At 41.4% G+C, this 21,468-nt stretch overlaps 1 protein-coding gene across 2 annotated transcripts in view; it reads right to left on the reverse strand.

The window, feature by feature from the left end:
* The window catches only part of SLC16A12 (solute carrier family 16 member 12), a 93,540-nt gene that overhangs the window by 43,048 nt on the left and 29,024 nt on the right, over positions 1-21,468 (reverse strand). The window lies entirely within an intron of this gene.

The following is a 21,468-nucleotide window of genomic DNA, read 5'->3' on the forward strand; positions in this document are numbered from 1 at the left end:
AAATACTTTGCTTTTTTTTTTTTTTTTTGCTTTTCTTTTCCTTTCTGCTTCTCTCTCTGCTTAGTCCTCAGACAGATTCTGGTAACAGGGGAGTAAACAATTACCGACTTCAACCAGAAATTTTTGGATGTCTGTCAGGACCTTTTGGCACTAAACTGAAACACTAACCTTTGCTAATAAAGCTGCCGACGTTTCTACATTGTCTATGAGACTTTGAGGATAGGAATACTTTACATAAGACGTAGAATAAGCAGCAGGGTGATTTATATGGCATTTGGTCTTCAGAGAAGGAGAAAAAGGTACAATTTTTGATTCACAAGAGGCAGAGAGTAGAATGCAAGTTTCTTTCTCACCCTGTCAGTTCCTAATCCAGAGTCGCTGATTCTAGGCAACAACAGAAAAATGCTTACTCCTGAGTCCAATAGTTTGTTGACAGTGCAATTCAAAACAAGGAGCTTGCCCCCAGTAACCATTTTCTGCAAAAATACAGTTCTTTTCTCTCCTATCTGGAAATACAAGTAAAAGCAGTGATAGGCCTGAGCTGTAGCTAGCCCTCTTTGATAAAAAATACAACATGTCGTTGAATATTCCAGCACTTAGCAGAATGTCTGGTATAAAACTGGTGCTCAATATTTGTGGGGTTCAAGGAAGAAATTTTTGTGTCTAACTCAGTGACCTTGCAGAACTCTTTAATTCTAATTTTACACTCAACAGCATATGGAATCATTAAATCAGATGACGTTATATCAGAGGCTTCTTGGCTACAGAGGAGAAATTTGGAGCTTGAGATGCATTTCACAGAATCGTTTTGTTAGTTGACAGAGAACCTTTTATGGAAGAACAGTGCTGCCTGTCTCTACAACATTTTCCTTACTCTGTCATCACTGCTCCCGCCATGTTGTTGACATGGAAAGGGAACCGAGTGAAATATTTCAGTTGGCTGGAAGTTAACCCCTCAAGTCACGGGGTGTTGTGGAGAACTTGTGTTTCAAAGAGAGTGCAGGCAGGGAATTCCCTGGCAGTCCAAAGGTTAGGACTCTGTGCTTCCACTGCTGGGGGCCTGGGCTCAATCTGGGAACTAAGAGCCCACAAGCCGCGTGGAGCAGCGAAAGATAATTAATAAATAAATAAATAAATAAATAAATAAATAAATAAATATAAAAGAGAGTGCAAGCAGAAGAACTCAGGTCTGTACTCAGAGTGTGAGCTCCCTGTGAGCAGGGACCCTTAATGCTTCAGTGCCTAGGATGGTTCCTGGAAAAAAATGGCACTCAGTAAATATTTAGTAAACAAACACCCCCAAATCTTGAGTTATGGATGTTTTCTCAAGTCACGTGGGGAGGGAGCCCAGGGAGCTTGAGGAATGGGGGCAAGAAATTATCCATTCTTTCTTTGTTCTTTTTAGCCACTGTCAAACCAGATTAACTAGCCTTCCCATTATCTGGGTAACAGAGGCCTAAGTGAATATATCTCAATGAGATACCCTGAGAACACGGGGGCAGGGCCAGGTCCTGACACCAGACAGGGCCAAACCTGGAAACAGAACTTCACTGCCAGGCTGGCTGTCTCTTCTTGCTTTGACCGAGTGGCTAAAAACGAACGTGGGCTGCTGAGAGGCTCACCTACAGGGCCTGGCCCTCGGCCCACGTCTGCCCCATACTGCACAGGCCATCAAATTCCACAGGCCCTTAGATATGTTTATTTTTGCACTCTGTAGACTCTGCTCGCTGCTGGAGCCACGGCAGGTCACACAAAGGACAAGGTGTTGCCAAGCTGAGAATGTGGGGTGCTCCTCAGTGCAAGACCCAGGACCAGGGCTTCCCTGGTGGTGCAGTGGTTGAGGGTCCGCCTGCCGATGCAGGGGGCGCGGGTTCGTGCCCCGGTCCGGGAGGATCCCGCATGCCGCGGAGCGGCTGGGCCCATGAGCCATGGCCTCTGAGCCTGCGCGTCCGGAGCCTATGCTCCGCAACGGGAGAGGACCCAGGACCTTAATTTCTCCCCAGAAATGAAAGTTAGGAGCGCTTTTTACAAAAGTTCCTTTAACAGGTAGGTGGTTGTCTTTGTCTCTGTCTTTATTGAAATAGTTAGGAATGAACCAGTTCATCCCACTTCCTTCTAGATTTGGACCCACAGAAAAGTCTGATGAACAAAGGCCTTGGAAGTAGTTTCCAACCCTTTTGCATGTGAGGTCCCTCTATACATCGTAAAGTATTTCCTTAGCCAAGCAAGGCAATAGTCATGTTTTTAGAATAAGTTATCTGTTGATCAATAAAATATGTAAAGGCAACAGTTAAAATGAATTTCATGGCATTTTCAAATACATTTTGTTTTATTTGATGAATCACTCAGACATTTACAACCAGCTGAAAAATTGTGGTAACTGTGTAAGATATTTTTCTGTCCACTGACAGGATGCTGTCATGTACGTGTGGATTTGCCCACCTTGTACAAATTCTGTCGTCTCCTCCCAGGTCTGACACCCCCAGATTAGAAGCCCCTCTCTGTTTATTAAGGGTAAGCCTAGTGCCTTGAAGAACATCAATTCCTTCTGGTTTATGAGGCATATTATTTGTTCAAGGTCCCAGAAGGAACTGGGAAACTGGGTAGACTTCAACAAAGATATTATTTATAAAGGTGTGAACAAGCGTTCATAAAATCTAACAAACAAAGGTCAGTAGAGTCCTCTGGGGCCAGTAACACTAGCACTTCTAGACCTGACAGGCAAAGGGAGAGAGCAGTTACTGGAACCTTCTGCAGAGTCACTGGGTAAAGGAAAGCAGCCAGTCCATAAGGATCTGACAGTAAAAGAACCAAGGAAAAAAATACACCAGCCTCACACTCTTCCTGCCTTCCAAGTCCCATCAGTGGCTGAACCAAACAGGAACCAAGTTGATGTAGCCTATAAGTGTCAGCCTTCCAGGGCAGAGAAGTGGGTGGAAATGGGATGAACAGTGAACTTGGAGGTGCAAATGGAAACTGTCCTGCACACCAGGGTAACCTGTAAGCTTGCCCTGTAGTGCACTAGGGCTATGGTTAAAAACGAGATCAAGGGGCTTCCCTCGTGGCGCAGTGGTTGAGAGTCCACCTGCTGATGCAGGGGACACGGGTTCGTGCCCCAGTCTGGGAAGATCCCACATGCCGCGGAGCGGCTGGGCCTGTGAGCCATGGCCGCTGAGCCTGCACGTCCAGAGCCTGTGCTCCGCAACGGGAGAGGCCACAACAGTGAGAGGCCCGCATACCGCAAAAAAAAAACAAAAAAAAAAGCGAGATCAACTCCTGAGCCAATCAGTGCTGGGCCTTGCCTTTAAATTAGATCAAGTCACTCAAGGTTACCGACTCAAATCTTCTGGTGTATTTCAAACACAAAACTCAATTTGTGGAACCAACCTCCTCTTTTGCTGCTCATACTAAAACGCTCCCTTAGTTTCAGCCAGCGATCCCTTTAAAAGGACAACTCCAAAATCTGCATCTCTGCTGCTGATCTTCCTCCGGAGTTGAAAACTCCGATTTCCAACAGCCTATAAGTTACCTCAAAGTCACTTGCCTACAAAGAAAGCACTGGCTGGTCTATCCCGGAAACACATTTTATTTTCATGCTTTCACCATTTTCCAACTAGGCATGCTAGAACACTCTGAGTCTTTTGACTCTCCTCCTCAACCCTCAGAATAAGTGAGTCCAACTCATACCACTTCCTCTGGTATCCCTCTCACACCTGCCCTCCCTTTTTAGTTTCCCATGACCTTGTACCTGAACAAAGGCAGAGCCTGTCCCAGCTGGCCTCGCTAATCTTGACTCCACCACTTAGTGGCTCTGTTTAGACTTTCCTGCGCTTACTAATTACGACTCTTATATAGTGTCTCAGGGACTCAGTTTCCTCATCTGTAGGGTAGAGCCATGCACAGTACCTACAACTAGGGACAAAGACCTCCTTTCCATTGATTCCATGGGGCAGAAACTCCAGTGGAGCTATTAGCACCCCTGGTGTTTACCTACTCACCTATTTTTCTCTGCAGGAGGAGAAGTTGGTTATCTGATTCATAGGTTTGGGAGAAACAGATGCACATGCTCAGCTTTTTGTTTTTCTTTTTTTTTTTCCGCTTGGGATCTGCCTGTGAGTAGAGAGCGCTCATCCTTCTCAGCTCTTCCACCCTGTACATGAAACAGGGGTACGTGCCCTTCAAAGGAGGCCTGTGGTTGTTTGAGGGCTTCCAAGGAGGGTGACTGGGTAACTCCATCTTTTATGTACCCAGAGTGCTGCAGTCCTTCCTGGCTGGTAGTCCTAAGCCTCATTCCCCTCTTATCAGCATTGTCAGCACATAAGGCAGCATTTTAGTCTTTGATTCCTGTTTCTACCTCTAAATTGGTTTTGAACTTGTGAGAAGACAGGTGGTTTTTATTGATCCAATTTTTTTTTTTTGCGGTACGCGGGCCTCTCACTGTTGTGGCCCCTCCCGTTGTGGAGCACAGGCTCCGGACGCGCAGGCTCAGCGGCCATGGCTCACGGGCCCAGCTGCTCCACGGCATGTGGGATCTTCCCGGATCGGGGCGCGAACCCGTGTTCCCTGCATCGGCAGGCAGACTTTCAACCACTGCGCCACCAGGGAAGCCCTTTATTGATCCTTTTGATCCCAATTCCTACCTCATGGAGTTGTTAAGAAAATGAAATGAGGTAATCCATATTATATCACAAAGCATAGGATCTGCCCGTAGGACGCATTCAAATAAATGTTAGCTCTTCTTACTGTCGTGGCTATTGTTGTTATAGATTGCTTCCATGAGTCTTAGGAAAGGGATAGGAATTTTAAATTTCAATATCCTATGATTATCATAATACTTTATATCAAGATAGTATGGAGAATAACAGCTATAAAGCGATTATATAACTTTAATTTGTAAAATAAAAGTTATAAAGCAGAACCTTCTAAACAGCAGAAGAAAATCTATCACCATTTCCTCTCCAAACACTTCACATGGAGGCATTCACATGTGTGCTGAGGCTGGGTGTGAAAGCTGTTCTGAAAGCACATTTCTCTGAGGAGGCTTCCAAGAGGCCCTTAGGCCACGATGCAGCTGTAAACAGTAACATAACATGGCTCAGAAAAAAACAAGTTTTAAGAAGAAAAAAGAAACCCACATTCCTCTGACAGGATACTCCTCTCTGAAAGAGTTCCAGAGGTTTCCCCTGCCCTCAGTTATACTCCTGCTCTTTGAGGCCTTTAAGATTGCTACAAATATGAATGCTGCATTACATTTTGAAGTACATAAACCAGTGCACTTGGCCTGGGGTCAGACATGCCTGCCTTTGAAACCCAGTGCTGACAACTAATAGCTGTATGAACCTGACACGCGACTTAGCTTCCTGAGTCTGTCTCCTGCTCTGTGTATTGAAGTTAATAGTTCCTCTTTATTAGGGCTTTAATGAGGATTAAAGGGCAAATATGTGTAAAAGCTCCTGACACCTATTAAAATATTCACATAATAACATACATTAACTCCCTTCCCTGTTATACCAGCTGATACACTTTTCATCTTCTTTTGTATCTTTCAATAATTTTCCAAATTAAAAAGTGAAGCAAGGGCTTCCCTGGTGGCGCAGTGGTTGAGAGTCCGCCTGCCGATGCAGGGGACATGGGTTTGTGCCCCGGTCCGGGAGGACCCCACATGCCGCGGAGCGGCTGGGCCCGTGAGCCGTGGCCACTGAGCCTGCGCGTCTGGAGCCTGTGCTCCGCAACGGGAGAGGCCACAACATTGAGAGGCCTGCGTACCGCAAAAAGAAAATGAAAAAAAAAAAACGTGAAGCAAAAAAAAAAAAAAAAAGCAAAGCAATTATACAAGCTATATAGTATCATACAGTAGGCACTCAAAAAATACTTATCTAAGGTAAACATATACCAGTTACCAGTTCAAACAGTGACATGGTTAGCAAATTATTAGTAAATAAGTATCTTTATCATATCTGAAAGCACCCATATTTCTTGTCTTAGAGTATCCAAAGGAAAAAGGAGAGAGACCCAGAGACTTTATCTTTCTATGTCAATTTTCCCTTATGATATTGGGACAAGACAAAAGAACTAAATAATTGAATGAGGGAGAGAGGCAGAGAGAAAATGATGGGGAAAACAATAAATCCAAGAAATACTATGCTCTTTGAACATTTAAACTAATTTTTACTTCTTTGCAGTATTTAGTTGGTTCTTTCTTTTGAATTGCACACTGAAAGTCTTTGCAGGCAAATATCTGTATATCGAATATCTGTGTCCATGTTCTCTTCCCTTTTTAGTGACTTTTCCTAAGTAGTACATGTCCCACCCATGGATCATTATAAAGCCTTTACGAATGATGGTTATGAGGACGGTAGCAGCACCCAAAAAATGCCTGTGTTGGGCTAACTCATAGTCAGAACACAAAATGTACAAGCTATGAGTACAACTACAGAAAATACACGTGCACAAGGACAAAATGAGAAGGGAATGCAGAGAGAAAGAAAATAGTTGTGTGAGGAAAGTAAGATTATAAATGGTCCCTTCCTGTATTTTCTGAACTTCTTGGAATGATCTCATACCCTTCTTATAAAAAGTAATAAAACCACTTTTACATAGTTGTATCTAAGTGTATTCTTACTGCTTTCTTTCCCATTCAACATCGATTCATATATGCTTTTTTGCATATTTGACAGAGTTGACATTTGACATTTTATATCTTTCCCATGGTTGAGTTTGCCCTCTTCTTTTCAACTTGTCAAAATTTTATCCTCTTGGAATACTTAGGAGGGCTTTACTTTGGGACCACTCTCTTATACTTGGATCAAAGGTCACCCCTCACTTCTTTTCTTCCTAACAGGCTGAAAACAAGAATCTATCTGTGGAAAGAGAAAATTTACAATCATTTTTTAAGGCTGTCTAAGGAAACAATCCAATTAGCAGAGTTTAGTTCTGTTTTTTTTTCCCAAAAAAGTGAATGTGTGTGTTGTGTATGTGTAAAATAAAGAAATTTATTCCAGCATGCTCTTTCACTATAATTTTCAAAATTGTTTTTCTCTTAAAAAGTGATGAAATATTTGATGAGTAACTAATAGGGAATGAAAAAGTCCACTTTAGGGCAACTGTACTAGACAGAATGAGAATGTGATGTTCTTTCTCGTGGCATTTTAGGCTCACACAAGGATATCATTCCCTTTCCTTTGATAAACTTCTTGAGAGAATGCTGACAATGACAAAACTGTCTTCACTGGGGGCTAGTAGAAGAATGAGTTCCTTAATATTTTCAGGGTAAAAATAAATAAATGCTTGATTTATACTGAAATAATTTTAGGGTCTTAGAATGAGAATAGAAAATAAACATTTTGATTTCTACAAAATAATTAATTGCCTATAAGATTGAAAAGTACAGTTTCATCTGTAATTAACCATTCAAGTCTTAAATCCATACTCCTCACTTAAAAGAGAATGTCAAATAATACAAATTTATTTGATTTCTTGTTTCTCAAGAATGCAATCAATTAAGAACACAGCAAAAAAGGCTGATGAATGGCTGAAGTCTACATTCCAAAGGCCAGTGTATTTTTACTGTGTATTCTATGCTAACAAGGTTGTTTTTATGGGTTTCAAGCCCGCCAATGATAAGCTATAATCACAGTGCAGTGCAAAAAGGTATCACAGACAAATCTGTAACCAAGTGTGAGGAGATCATTGTTAAGAGTCTAATGGCAATAGAATCGACCAAGAAAAAAAAGAAAAGAGAAAAAGAAAAGACCCAGAAAATTCAATGGCTTGGAGTCATTTTGTATACAAGGAAATACATCAACATGTCTTAATTCAGAGCTTCCCAACTGCTGAACAGTGCTACAGGTGTGATATGGGTCTGTATTAGTCAGCTTGGGCTGCATAACAAAATACCACTGACTGGGTGGCTTAAACAACAGACATTTATTTCTCATAGTTCTGGTGGCTAGAAGCCCATGATCAAGGTTCTGACAAATCTGGTTTCTGGTGAGAGCTTTCTTCCTGGCTTGTAAATGGCTACCTTCTTGCTGTGTCCTCACACGGCCTTTCCTTGCCACGTGTGTGTATTGGGGGGGGGGGTTGGCCAGAAATAGAGAGAGGTGGGGGGAGCTCTTTGGTATCTCTTCTCATAAGACACTAATCCTATCAGAAAGGGCCCCACATTTATGACTTCATTTAACCTTAATCACTTCCTTAGAAGCCCCATCTTCAAATGGGTAACAGCCACACTAGTGGTCAGGGCTTCCATATATGAATTTGAGGGGGGACACAAGCATTCAGCCCATAACAGGATCCCTCAGCTGGGCAGAACCTTGAGTTGGCCAGAGCCCAGGCCAGGAACAGTCTCATGGTTTACCCCAATTTGGCTGAGAAAGATCATGATTTTTGAGGTGTGGCTCCATGAGAGAGGTTGGGAAGCACTGCCTTTAATGGACCCTGAATGCATCACTGCAGTGTCGACCACTATGATAATAAATCTCAGTGACCCCTTAGAATGAAGAAAAATTACAATAATAATTAATGCTTAAATAACATTCACTATGTGCCACACCTGCTCTCAGTGTTTCTTTACACATATTAACTCATTTAACACAACAACCCTCTGATATATGAAGTATTATAACACCAGGCTCGAGAGAAAGTCCTTTGTCATCAGACTGCCTGAGTCCACATCTCAGTTTCTGCACTTTTAGCTCTGTAACCTTGTTCAGGTTACTAACTCTCTCTGAACCTGTTTCCTCTTCTATAAAATGGGGATGAATATACAAGTGTACAATTCCAAAAAGTTCTGAAATTTTTTTCCAAAATTTTTCCATAGGTTGGCAACGTACTCACTTTGTGGCTAGACCCAAACACTCATAGTTTTAATATATCCTTCCGAGTGGGATATTCTTATGTTTTAGTGCAAAATCATTTGTGGTTGGTTGATCACAGGGTGCTCTCCCCAGCCCTGTTGGGGGGTTACATATATATATTCTATATACCACAACAAAACACTTTGTCCTATGGATTTCTGAAAAGGTTTCAACTCACAGCGGTGAGAATTTAGTTAACTAACATACTTAGAACAGTGCCTGGCACATGTGGTAAGTGATATACTAATATTAATTATTATTGCTGTTGTTCTTATTATTACTGCCATTCTCTAGATGAAGAAACTGGGGCAGAAGAGATCAAGCAGTCTGTCCAAGCCACAGCCAGCATGTGGCACAGCTGAAAGTGAACCCAGGCAATCTGGCTCCAAAGACTGTGGTCTTAACCACTGCACTATACCCTCTCTACAAATTACATACGTTTCATTTCTGTTCAGTCATGTTCAATATTCCATGTTTAAGAAATATCACTCAGCCATAAAAAAGAATGAAATAATGCCATTTGCAGCAACATGGATGGACCTAGAGATTTTCATACTAAGTGAAGTAAGTCAGACATAGAAAGACAAATATATGATATCACATATGTGGAATCTAAAAAAGTGATATAAATAAACTTACTTATAAAACAGAAACAGACCCACAGACTTAGAAAACAAACTTAGGGTTACCAAAGGGGGAAGGTGGGAGGGAGGGATAAATTAGGAGTTTGGGATTAACGGATACACACTACTATATATAAAATAGATAATCAGCAAGGACCTACTTTATAGCACAGGGAAGTATATCCAATATTAAATGGGAAAAGAATCTGAAAAAAGATAGATATATGTATATGTATAACTGAATCACTGTGCTGTATGCCTGAAACTAACAGGACATTGTAAATCAACTATACTCCAATATGAAATAAAATTTTGTAAAAGGCAATGTTTTAATAAAATATTTTTAGAAATTTTGTCCAGCTCAGCTTCAAGGGAATTCAGCTCCATCATTCAGAATGATCCAAGAGCAGACCTTGGGGGAGGGGGCCTGCAGCCATGTCAGTTCTGTAAGATCTGCACCTCCCTGGCCCAGCTCACCGAACAGGAGTCCACACCTGATCCCAAGGAGCCAACCACGGGCTGAACCAAACTCTGAGATTCTACGTTTTCGCAACTGGGAATGGGAAAATGAAGTGACTGAGTCAGGCTGGAGCTGGGAGGTGCTAGGAGGCAAGCTGGGGAGCCATTCTCTGCCACATACATACCCACAGGATCTGAGGACCAGCAGAGGAAGGTAGCAGTTCTGTGCAGACCAGTGGTTCTCAACCAGGGACAATTTGGTCTCCCAGGGGACATTTGGCAATGTCTAGACACATATTTTGCTGTCACAGCCAGAGTGCTTTTTTAAGCATCTGGTGGACAAAGGTCCACCCTACAGTGCACAGGACAGCTCTGCAAAAAAAAAAAAGAGTATTATCTGGCCCAAAGAGTCAATCATGACAAGGCTGAAAAACGCTTGTATAGACTCAGAGCAAGCAACCATGTGGCACACAGAGAGGGTGAGATAGAGGAGTTAATTGCTTTAGCTCCAGTGGCTCCCCAGGCCCTGATTGCAGCTGCTCAGAAAACCTAACGGCTCTTCCTGCCCCAAGTTTCCCTGAACTACCTTATGGCCCGTGTTCTTCCTGTCCATGTAACATTCCATAAAAGTTCCCCTCTACCTTGCAACAGTTTAATGAGTTGATGTTACCTGCAACCAAAGATACCAGAGACAGGTTTGGGGGAGAGCAACTCAGGATGGTGGGAACAGTGTTTCAGGCAGAAGGAACAGTATATGTAAAGGCGCAGAGATTGAGAAGGCAGGTGCAGAAACACAGAGGGAAAAATGAAGAACAATGCAGGTGAGAGGAAAAACATGAGTCAGGGCACAGAAGCAGCCATAAGCATGGTGTGTTTCCATGCAGAAAGGAGAGTGGTCTGACTAGATCAGCAGGTGTGTGCTGGGGAAATGAAAGAAATTAATCTCAGCGGAAACAGCTTTGAAAGAGGCATCAGACTATACAACTGTAATACAGGCCTGCATATCAGTGACTGTTCTAGGCCTAATTCAGCCTTTGAATGGATAAAAGAAGAAAAGCACGTTTGGGAATGTATACTCCCTTAGCAAGCCATCTCTACTTGGTAAAAACATTGCCCTCTCAGTAAAAAGAAAAAAAAAAAGCAACAAACAGCATTTTCCCAATATGTGCAATAAACTAAGGCAGAGACAGAAATCTCTAGCATTCATGGCAATCAGCCAAAAGAGTTTTTAATCAGTAAGCTCCTTGGTTCCCCATTCTGTACTCCAGGGAAGATGCAGGGTGGGTGGGCAGCGATCTCACTGCCTGGAACTGAGAAGGGTCTGAGGTTGTATGTAAAAGCCTCATATGGTTTACTTATTTAAAAAAAAAATTGTTTTTAAAGTCCACAAAGACTGAGTAATGGCCTTCCCCTTCACCTCAGTCAAGGAAGGAGATTTAGGATTCATAAAAGCATCACTAAGTCTTTCTGGGGAAGAAAAAACAAATAAGAGAGTCAAACACACATGTCGATTATGCAACGGTGACATGTAATAGAAATAAGTCTAGCAACAAAAAGAGAAAAGGAAATGAATGTTATTAAAACTGAGGCCTCCTCAATGCCTTGTTTCTCTTTTTTCTTCCTTGCTTTCTAACATGGATAATGTGATTCCCTGAGGAAAAGCTGCTTTTGTAGTCAGCAGGTCAAAGGTCTTAGATCCGAAAACAGTGTATACACAATGTTCCAGAAGAGGTGTGTGTGGCTTCCTGTTACTGAATCGACCCCTGCAGGTCAAAAGACACTCAAAGATGAAATTTGGATCTATGGGATGAAACGTATACCCTTTCACTGCCAACGGGAAGTGCTTCAGACACTGGTGAATGGCCACCAGGAACCTTTTCACAGCTGGCTGGGAAGGAGGCCTGGGCGCTGTGGGATCTGTACAAAGGGTCAGATTCCTCTGAGTGAGCACAGCCATCCTGGGGAAAGGCAACAAGGCTCCTCTAACGGGAAATAACATCTGACTGACCAATTGGGTGTTTAAAGGAAATGCCCAGGACGGTGTGGCAAAAAGACTACTCAACATTTTAATTCCATAGGTGAATGTCATCATCACAACAGCAGCCTCTTTTTTCAGCATTCACCTGTGGGCCAGGGCTTGTGCTCAGGGAGTTACCTACATTAATTATAGTCATTCAGAAAGGGATCTGGGTACCTGCCCTTCAGCATCGGTGCAGCTCGGCATCATGGTACCACAATTTTGCACAGCAGAATTGCACTTTCCTTTCTGAATTAATGCTATGTCTATAAAAGTGCTTACAAGGGCCTGGGAACCAAACCTTCACCCCCAAATTGGCAGGCTATGAGACGGGTTCAGTAAGGCTTTGAAAATAAGCTGGCTTTCATTAGTTGGGTCATTGCAATGCCTGTGCCCGGGATAGCAGCAGTAGCAACAAACCAACAACAGGGACAGTTCCCCACCAAAGGATGCTTTAGACATCTAAAGATGCTTTTTCCCTCAGCAGTTTGGGGGATTTTCAAAGGACCACCTCCCTCTGTAAAAGAAGTTGGGAGGAATGATGACCAGGATGCAGAAAGCTCATGGTGAACTAAGATACAAACTGTACCCAGAGATATCAACAGCTGGTTGCGCTTATTCTGCACAATCTTAGGATAAGTAGAAGTTCTGATGCGACAAGAGTCAAAATGGGAACTGACGTGTCAGGAAAGTGACTAGGGAGTGGCTTACATCCCTGTTAGCACGAGCTATTATATGGCCTCTTGAAAGGTGTCTTTTGAGAAGAAAGAAAGGGTGATTGAACTTTTTACTTTTAAATAATAATCTCTAGAAAATGTGGGTATATTTTAATGGCATTATATAGCGAAAAAGCCTTTGAAATTGCCCCTGGTATTGTTTTCAAAGCCAGGTTATTTAAATAAGGAATCCATGCTCACCATTTTGCAGACGTAGTATTTAGACCCCAACAGTACTGCTTAAATTGATAATCAATAATGCACACCAGACTTGGTTCCCAGTGACCTTTGATGTTTCCAAAAATTATATTCACCTTCCTGGAGATCAGCCATTATTGAGGATATTCAAAAGAATAAGCTAAAAGTTTAAAGTAGTTTTGAAAAATGAGGCTCTAAAATATCATGAACAATGATAGCTTGACCTTAAAAATTCCTAAGGATACTTTTAAAAGGGTAATATCATTTGGATATATATTTCACACTATACTTTTGAAACAATATTCTACTACATGTATTTATACCTGTGAATATATAATAAGGTCTGTTATTTCAGATATGATGAAAAAAGGTGTAAAAGTTCTTGTTGACTCATCCCTAAAGATATCAGTCCCATGTCCTTCTAGGATCATAAAAGTCAATATAATTGCTGGTCATAATCAAAGAGAAAGTGGAATAAACTGAAAAATATAATTCCCCTTGTACCAAACATCAGTATCCATAATGCTACATATAATTCTGTTCACTTGCAAATAAAAAATACATATATAACAATCTCAGAAGAGTCAGAAATAGATGACTAACGTGTCTCAAGATATGAAGTGTCTTCATATGAAAAGGAATTAAAAAGTAGGGTGTTTCTTCAATAGGCAGAGAAGTAGATCAAAGGGTGATGGGCCCGAAGATTACAAAATCCTGATGAGTACATCTGGTGAATCTAGATTAGCAACAAATCTCAGAACTTGCTGGCAACACCTGAAGCCTGGAAGAGATCGGGTTGACTTATACGTAAAACAGTATTCTCTGATTCTCAAATATTCCAACAATCCTCTACCACCTGCATGTCCAACGATTCAGTTCATTTCTGACACTATCATCCTGGAGTTGGCATCAAATCCCACAAGTTACAGGGCTCAGCCCACAAGACTGCCCCCGCCAGTCTCAGGTCCTAGGGCACCTGTACCTCTGGCCGACCAACTAGAAACTGGGCTTTCCACCAGCCCCTCCTCAGGCTATAAAATTTGCTAGAATGGCTCACAGAACTCCAGAAATCAAAAACACTTTCGTTACATGTACTGGTTTATTATAAAAGATACAAAGGAACAGCCAGGTAGAAAGGTACGTGGGGCGAGGTCCGGAAGGGTCCTGAGTTGGGAGCTTCTGCTGGTGGAGTTAGTGTGTGCCACCCTCCCAGCAAGTGGATGTCAAGTTTACCAACCTAGAAGATTTCTGAAGCTCTTGTTCAAGACAGTTTTTTTTTTAATGTTTGTCTTTTATGTTTTTATTTTTATTAATATTTATTTATCTGGTTGCACCGGGTCTTAGTTGTGGCAGCCCCTTTATAGAGCTAAATCTCCAGCCCCACTTCTTTCCTCTCCCAGGAGATCAGGGAGTAGGGCTGAAAGCTCCACCCCTCTAATCACTTAGTCCTTCTGGAGACCAGCCCCGCCCTGAGGCTCTCAAGCCCCGCCCCCCATTACTTCATTAACATAAACTCAGGTGTGCTCCAAAGGTGCTGCTTATGAATAACAAAAGACACTCCAGTCACTGAGGAAATCCCAAGGGTTTTCAGGGTGCCTTGCCAGTAGCCATAGACAAAGATCAAATATATATATTTTTTTTACTGTAACTCAGGAAAGTTCAGTTCAACTTTCAACTGAAATAATGAGATAAAATGAATACGAAATTCTATTGTGATGGGCCAGATGACCATCTTCAGAATTTACACCAAAAAATCTCATTTCACAGCTCTTGGGCTCCTCGCCTAGCTTTGAAAATAGAAAAGGGCTGGGAGAACGGAGTTAAAAAGAGGATTATTTTAAGACAATTTCTTTAGAGATGGGGGATGCCCCCACCCCACCTCAAGCTTAGAAAAAGGAGGAAATCAGGGCCTAGCTGGGACTCTGTTTGAAAACTCAGTGGAGGGGACTCCAGGCCCAGGGGCTCAGAAGAAAGGCTGGCAAATGACATTGACCCTGGCACAAAGGAGAATTGCACCCTCCTGGGAATAGTAACTGCATGCCCCCTTCCCCATGGAGTCTCCAGGGATGCAGGAAAGTTTCCCACAGGCCAGCTGCAGACTTTGCCATGGAAAGAGCTGCCTGGAGCCATTATAGTCCCACCCAAGAGGGCCTCCGGGCAGGGGAAATGGTTCTCTAAGGAACAGCAAGGGTCCATAACCACCAGAGGACCAAGAGCTGAGGGGGTTGGAACCAGCCAGAGGAGAAGTACTACATGCCTCACAGGGGCTGGGCCTAGAAAGTATGAATGAAAAAACAAAGTAATAGAATAGAATAGAATAAAATGTAGAATAGAATAGAATAAAGATGAAATCATCCCCTAGATAAAGAGTGTACATACCAAGTAAGATTGTACCCTAGTTTCCTAATCTCCTCTCCTACTGAGCCAAGCCCTAGAGGAGTTAAAAAAATTTTTTTACAACAAGTTGGGAGAAAGGAAACTTTAGGCTGGACATCTTACCCACTCTCAGATCATGTGCTTTGGAAACCTACGTGCTTCTGGAAAGGCCTGGCTAGTTAGAGGCACAGTGATTCATTCAGAGACTTATGAACCAAACTAGACCAGTAAGAGTCAGCCTTGCAGCATTTGCTGGAACAACTGGGAAGAAGTGCCTTCTTTGCATGGGATTCCAAGTCGAAGAATGGATACATAGAGCTGCTGGTGGCCATTTTTGTCTCCACTGGGAGAGACCCCACCTAAAATGAAGTCAACCCAGGAAAGAGAAGGAGTGAGAGAAATACATAGCTCTGAAATTGTACCAACATCTGAATCAGCTGTAACTAAATCCTACCCTCGGAACTCTCTGTTCAGTGAATAAATGAATTAGCTTTTTGCCAAGTCGAATTTGATTTCTGTCACTTGCACCCAAGCTCCTGACTAATTTTTTGAAGCATTGTTATTCTGGTCTTATACATATGGCTCAGAGCTTATGTTATTGTCCAAGATCATGTAGTAATATGTGGCTAAACCAGGATGCGAACTCAAAGCTGTCAAATCCTCCATCCGTAGCTCTTTTCAGTTCCTCAGCTTGGCTCCCCATCCCTTAAAGTTATCCTACCAGTGTTTTAGAGGCCTAAACAAACACATTTTTATCCCTTTTTGCACAGACACTCAAATAATCAGATGAGCCAGCAGTAATCAGAAGCAGTAGGACCGGGACAGTGAGTGTGTAACACGTAGCAGATAAATGAAGGGTTCTCACTAAAGTAATTTTGTCAAAGCAGACTAGTGCCAAATCAATCTCCAGTTCCTCTAATGCTAAAAGTTCCGGAAGCATAGGAAATTGAAGTATTGTGAGCCACAGGAACACAGTAGAAATAAAGAAAATCCAAGTAACCATACTGGCTCCATTCCTGTTGGTAGACTAATTCAATCACCCACACACTATTTTTTCTTTTCTTGAAGAACTGTGATACAGCGATATTTAGGATCAAGTTTTTTCAGTTATCTAATATGAAAGTCTGCCAGGATTATTAAATAAAGCAAATGTTTTAAATCCAACAAAGAAATCAATCAGCCAAGGATCAAAGAGGATATATACCTAGTTCATTAACAAAGACGTATGTTCTAGCTCACACTGTTGATAAGAGTATTAATTGGTTCAATTTTCTGGAGTGATATTTTGCAACATCTATCAAAAGTTTAAATGAACTTAACTTCTGACCCAATACTTCTACATTTATTTAGGAATCTGTCATATATGCTCAGATATGTTTGGATAAGGGTGCATTAGCATTATTTATAACTGCAAACACATTGAAATAAGTTTCTATTTGCAGGGAATCAGCTGGATAAATTGTGGTACATTCAGACTGCGATTTATTATAGATTGAACACACACGTTTATCTCTGCTGTCTCCTAAAATGCCACTGATGGTAAAGGAATAAAAAAGAAATAAGCCACAAAGATAAAGAGAGCAGGAAAGATGATGATAACAGCTAAGAAATGTGAAGCAAATATTGGAAACTGGGAAATAAATGAACAGGTGGTATAGGACTTAGCCAAACAGAGAACGCTGAAACCTAAGCCGACAAGGAAGGAATACAATAAGGAGTAAGCTGACTGTAGAATCACAGAAAGACTCAGGGATGGAGGAACAGAGGACTTCTAGAGGCAGCGAATGTGGTTAAAAATAGTACTGATGGAAAGTCTTTAAAAGTTCTCCTCCCCCCCGGCACCTGCCCCAGAATCAAATAATGCCACTTGCAGCAACATGGATGGACCTAGAGATGATCATACTAAGTGAAGTAGGTCAGAAGGAGAAAGACAAACACCATATGATATCACTTACATGTGGAATCTAAAATATGACACGAGTGAACTTATCTACGAAACAGAAACAGACTCACAGACATAGAGGACAGACTTGTGGCTGCCAAGGGGGAGGTGGGGGGTGGATTGGGAGTTTGGGATGAGCAGATGCCAACTATTTTATATGTAGGATGGATAAACAACAAGGTCCTACTGTACAGCACAGGGAACTACATTCAATATCCTGTGATAAACCATATGGAAGAGAATAGGAGAAAGAATGTACACGTACACACACACATACATGTAACTGAATCACTTTGCAGTACGGCAGAAATTAAGACGACGCTGTAAATCAACCATGCTTCAATAAAATTATTTTAATAATTCGCCCCCCACATCCTGAGACAATTAACCTCCCCATCTCCACTGGGGGGAGAATGGTGTTTACTCTGTGGAAATGCTACACACTATGTTATTGGGAACAGCAGATACAGTTGGGGTGCAGGGGGAAGGCGAGGCGCCATATGAAAACAAGGGGATTAAATGAAAACCATACTGAAAGGTGAGATACCCTGTCCCCAAACCCAGGTCTCACTGGACTCCCAGAACACTACCAGCCAAGCTTGTGACCTCAGGGCAAAAGACCGAGATGTATCTTTGGAGAAACCGACCAAACTGAGAGCAAAGGTGCTAACCCTTGGGAGATGCAGGAACTACATCTAACAAAACTGCTGGATCCAGAGCTCCTCATTCATAATGCAGCTTGCCAATTCACCAATTCTTCCATCCAATCAGCTTTTTAACATCTCGCTCTTAAATGAACAGACAACCACAGATCACCAGATAATTAAAAGCCTCTAATATAAAAGCTCAGATAGAGGGAATCAGGAGGGGAAGGGCGGGGGGAAATGAACTCAGAGGAAACAAGGACAAAGACAATTCAGGGCATGAAAGAGAAGGACAAGGTCAGGAAAGAAAAATTTTTTTTTAAACTTTAGTTGATATCTTCAAAAAGATAGAGAAAAGATAGTGCACAAGTCAAACAAGAAATGGAGGCTATAAGAAAGAAACATTCAGGAACCAAAAAAGAACTCTTGGAATTAAAAACATGATAGTGGAAATTTAAAATTTAATGGAAGGATTGGAAGATAATGTTTAAGAAATACCTCAGAAAGTAGACAAAAACACAAAAATATAGAATATTAGAGCGAAAGAATAAGAAACTGCATTGGTTCAGAAGATCAAACATTCAAATAATAGGTATCCCCCAAACAGAGGAAACAGAAAGAAATACATGATGAAAGAAACACTACAGAAACATGTTCCACATCTGAGTGTCCAACAAAATTAATGAAAAACCCCACAGCTCCCAATCTCACACCATTTACAAAAATCAATTTCAAGTGTATTATATAACAAAATATGAGAAACAAAATGATTAAGCCTTAAGAATATAATATCTTCATGAGCTGGAGGTAGGGAAAGAATTCTAAAACAGAGCTCAGAAAGTCCTTAATCATGATGGGAAGAACCCTGATACATTTGATTGCATTAAAATTAATAACTTGTGTTCATCAAAAGATATGATTAAAAGAGTAAAAAGACAAGACAGAAAGTGGAAGAATATATCTACAACATATATAACCTAAAAGGGTTCCTACCAAGAATATAAAAGACACCCCTATTAATCAATACGATTAATAGGACAATCCAATAGAAAAAGGACCTGGAGAGGCAATCCACACAAACGGAAATCCAATGGTCAATGAGTACATGGAAAGAGGCTCAACTTTATTTGCAATCAGATATACAAATTAAAAACACAAGATAGGTGTGAGCCCTAACATAAGCGATGAACTTCAGTTAATCATAACCATCATAATAATGTATCAATACTAGTTCATCAATTGTATTAAATATTCCACACCAATGCAAGATGTTACTAACAGGGGAAATCATGGAGGGGCAGAGAAAGAGTATATGGAAACTATATACTTTCTCTTCAGTTTTTCTGTAAACCTAAAACTGCTCTAAGAAATAAAGTCTATTAATTAAACACACACACACACACACACACACACACACACACACACACACCACACACGATGAGATACCACCATACATGCATCACGTTAGCCAAAAATATTAAAAGTTTGGCGATACCAAGTGTTGGCAAAGATGCAGAGCAATGAGAACTCTCGTACACTATTGGTGGAAGTGTAAATTGGTACAAATATTGTTGAAAACCACTTGGCATTATCTAATAAAGTTAAAGACAGGATTTCCACATGACCTCTCCTAAGTGTATACCAACAGAAATGCATATACAAATGTATGAGAGCACATGTATGAGAGTGTTTATGCAGGCATCTCTGGTAAAAACCCCAAACTGGAAAAGCCCTAATGTCTATCAATATTAGTAATTCGAACAAAGGAATACCATGTTGCAATTAAAATGAAAGAACCACAGCTACATGCAGCTATACAGATGAATCTCAGAAACCTAATAATAAGTGAAAGGAACAAGTCCCAAAGTAATATGAACAGTGGTATTCTATCCTCAAAAATTTTATAAAATTTTATAAAACTAAATTGCATTATTTAGAGACATACAAAAGCGAAGTCCACAAAACATAGGACAGTGGTTATCAGGTTGGGGGGAAGGAAACGTAATCAAAGAGATCCAGCGCACAGGAAGTTGGGCTGGAGGTGGAGTGTCTTCTAAGATATTGGCAATGTTCTATTTCTTAATCTAGGTGGAGTTACATAGAAGAAAAAAAAGAAAAAAAGAGCAAAACACTTTGAAAATGTAACTAGCCCCTCTGGCTTTTTAACTTTTGGTCTCCAGATCAGTCATTCTCACAGCAGCCAAGTCAGAACATCAGTAAGCAAAGTTCTAGGGCAAGAAGGGACTAGCTCCTTCAAATACTTTCATAGAACTCTGTGAACTGCTCTATTCTCCCTCCGCCGTCATAAAGGGTCCTTCAGAGAGCTCTCTGGTTGAACCAACTTTGTAAAGTGAGGGTAGTTGGCAATGATGAGGGCATCAACAAGACTCTGACACCAACAAGACTCTGACAGTTAAAAGCAAAAGGATATGATCAACTCTAAGCAAAAGTTTTCTTAGTGATTTCAGGATTTATTATGCAAGTGGCAAGAAATTTAGGAACTGTCTTTAACCTGATTGGTGGCATTAAGATATTTGAAAGAAAAAAATGTATATATAGAGAAAAAGAGTGGGAATGAGCATAGATAAATGGGCAAAAGGAATAAAATATTATAAATAAATAATATAAATAAGTAAATAACATAAAATACAAGAGAACAGGGACTGTGCATAGGTCCGCTTTGATACTGTACTGGAAACTAGGGGTTATGATCAATCCATTACAATGAAAAAAGTGTTCTGAAACAACAAAAAAAGTATAAATTACAGCCTGACCCACCTTCATGGAGCCCAGGGACTCAGAAAGAGCTGAGAAAAGCATGGTTCTAAGCTTACAACTCCCCTCTACCTGCTGGACAGGAAGTAAACTCCTTTTATGGTTGCAGCTGCATGTCAGGGAGGTTGAGCACTGAATCCTCAGGAAGTTCTGACACTTTGTGAGCCGGGGAGGGAGTGAAACTAAGGGAGGGGAGGCTTGCGCGCCTCTACCTCCAATCTGCGCTTTAGTTGAAGAATATCCACGCTCTGTGTCTGCTCAGAATTAATGTGTTTGGTCATGCGCCCTGTTGATAAACACTTTCCCCATGGGTCAAGGAAAATATCAAGCTTCTTTGGTTTTATTTATTTATTCTTAAAGAATACACGTAGAAACAGAAGAAGAATACAGAAGTTAACATATAGTATTATGTTATAATACTATATGTTAACATATAGTATTAACATATAGTATTCATAGCAATAAGAAATGTATATTATTAAATCGAACTACAGTATATTGCATTTTTTTGTATCAAATTTCTGAAAACTCTGGGACTTCCTTGGTGGTCCAGTGGTAAAGAATCCGCCTTCCAAGGCAGGGGACGCAGGTTGGATCCCTGGTCGGGGAACTAAGATCCCACATGCCACAGGGCAACTAAGCCCATGCGCCACAACTACTGAGCTTGCGCGCCTCAACGAGAGGGCCCGCATGCCACAAACTACAGAGCCCACACACTCTGGAGCCAATGTGTCACGACTAGAGAAAGAAAACCCACAAGCCACAACCAGAGAGAAGCCTGCGTGCTGCAACTAGAGAGAAACTGAGCAGACCGTGTGCTGTAACGAAAAGATCCTGCCCGCCTCAACAAAGATCCCGTA

This window comes from Delphinapterus leucas, chromosome 16 (assembly GCF_059928025.1).
Source record: "Delphinapterus leucas isolate spDelLeu-1000000601 "Yukka" chromosome 16, BTC_Dleu_Yukka2, whole genome shotgun sequence".
Lineage (NCBI taxonomy): Eukaryota > Metazoa > Chordata > Mammalia > Artiodactyla > Monodontidae > Delphinapterus > Delphinapterus leucas.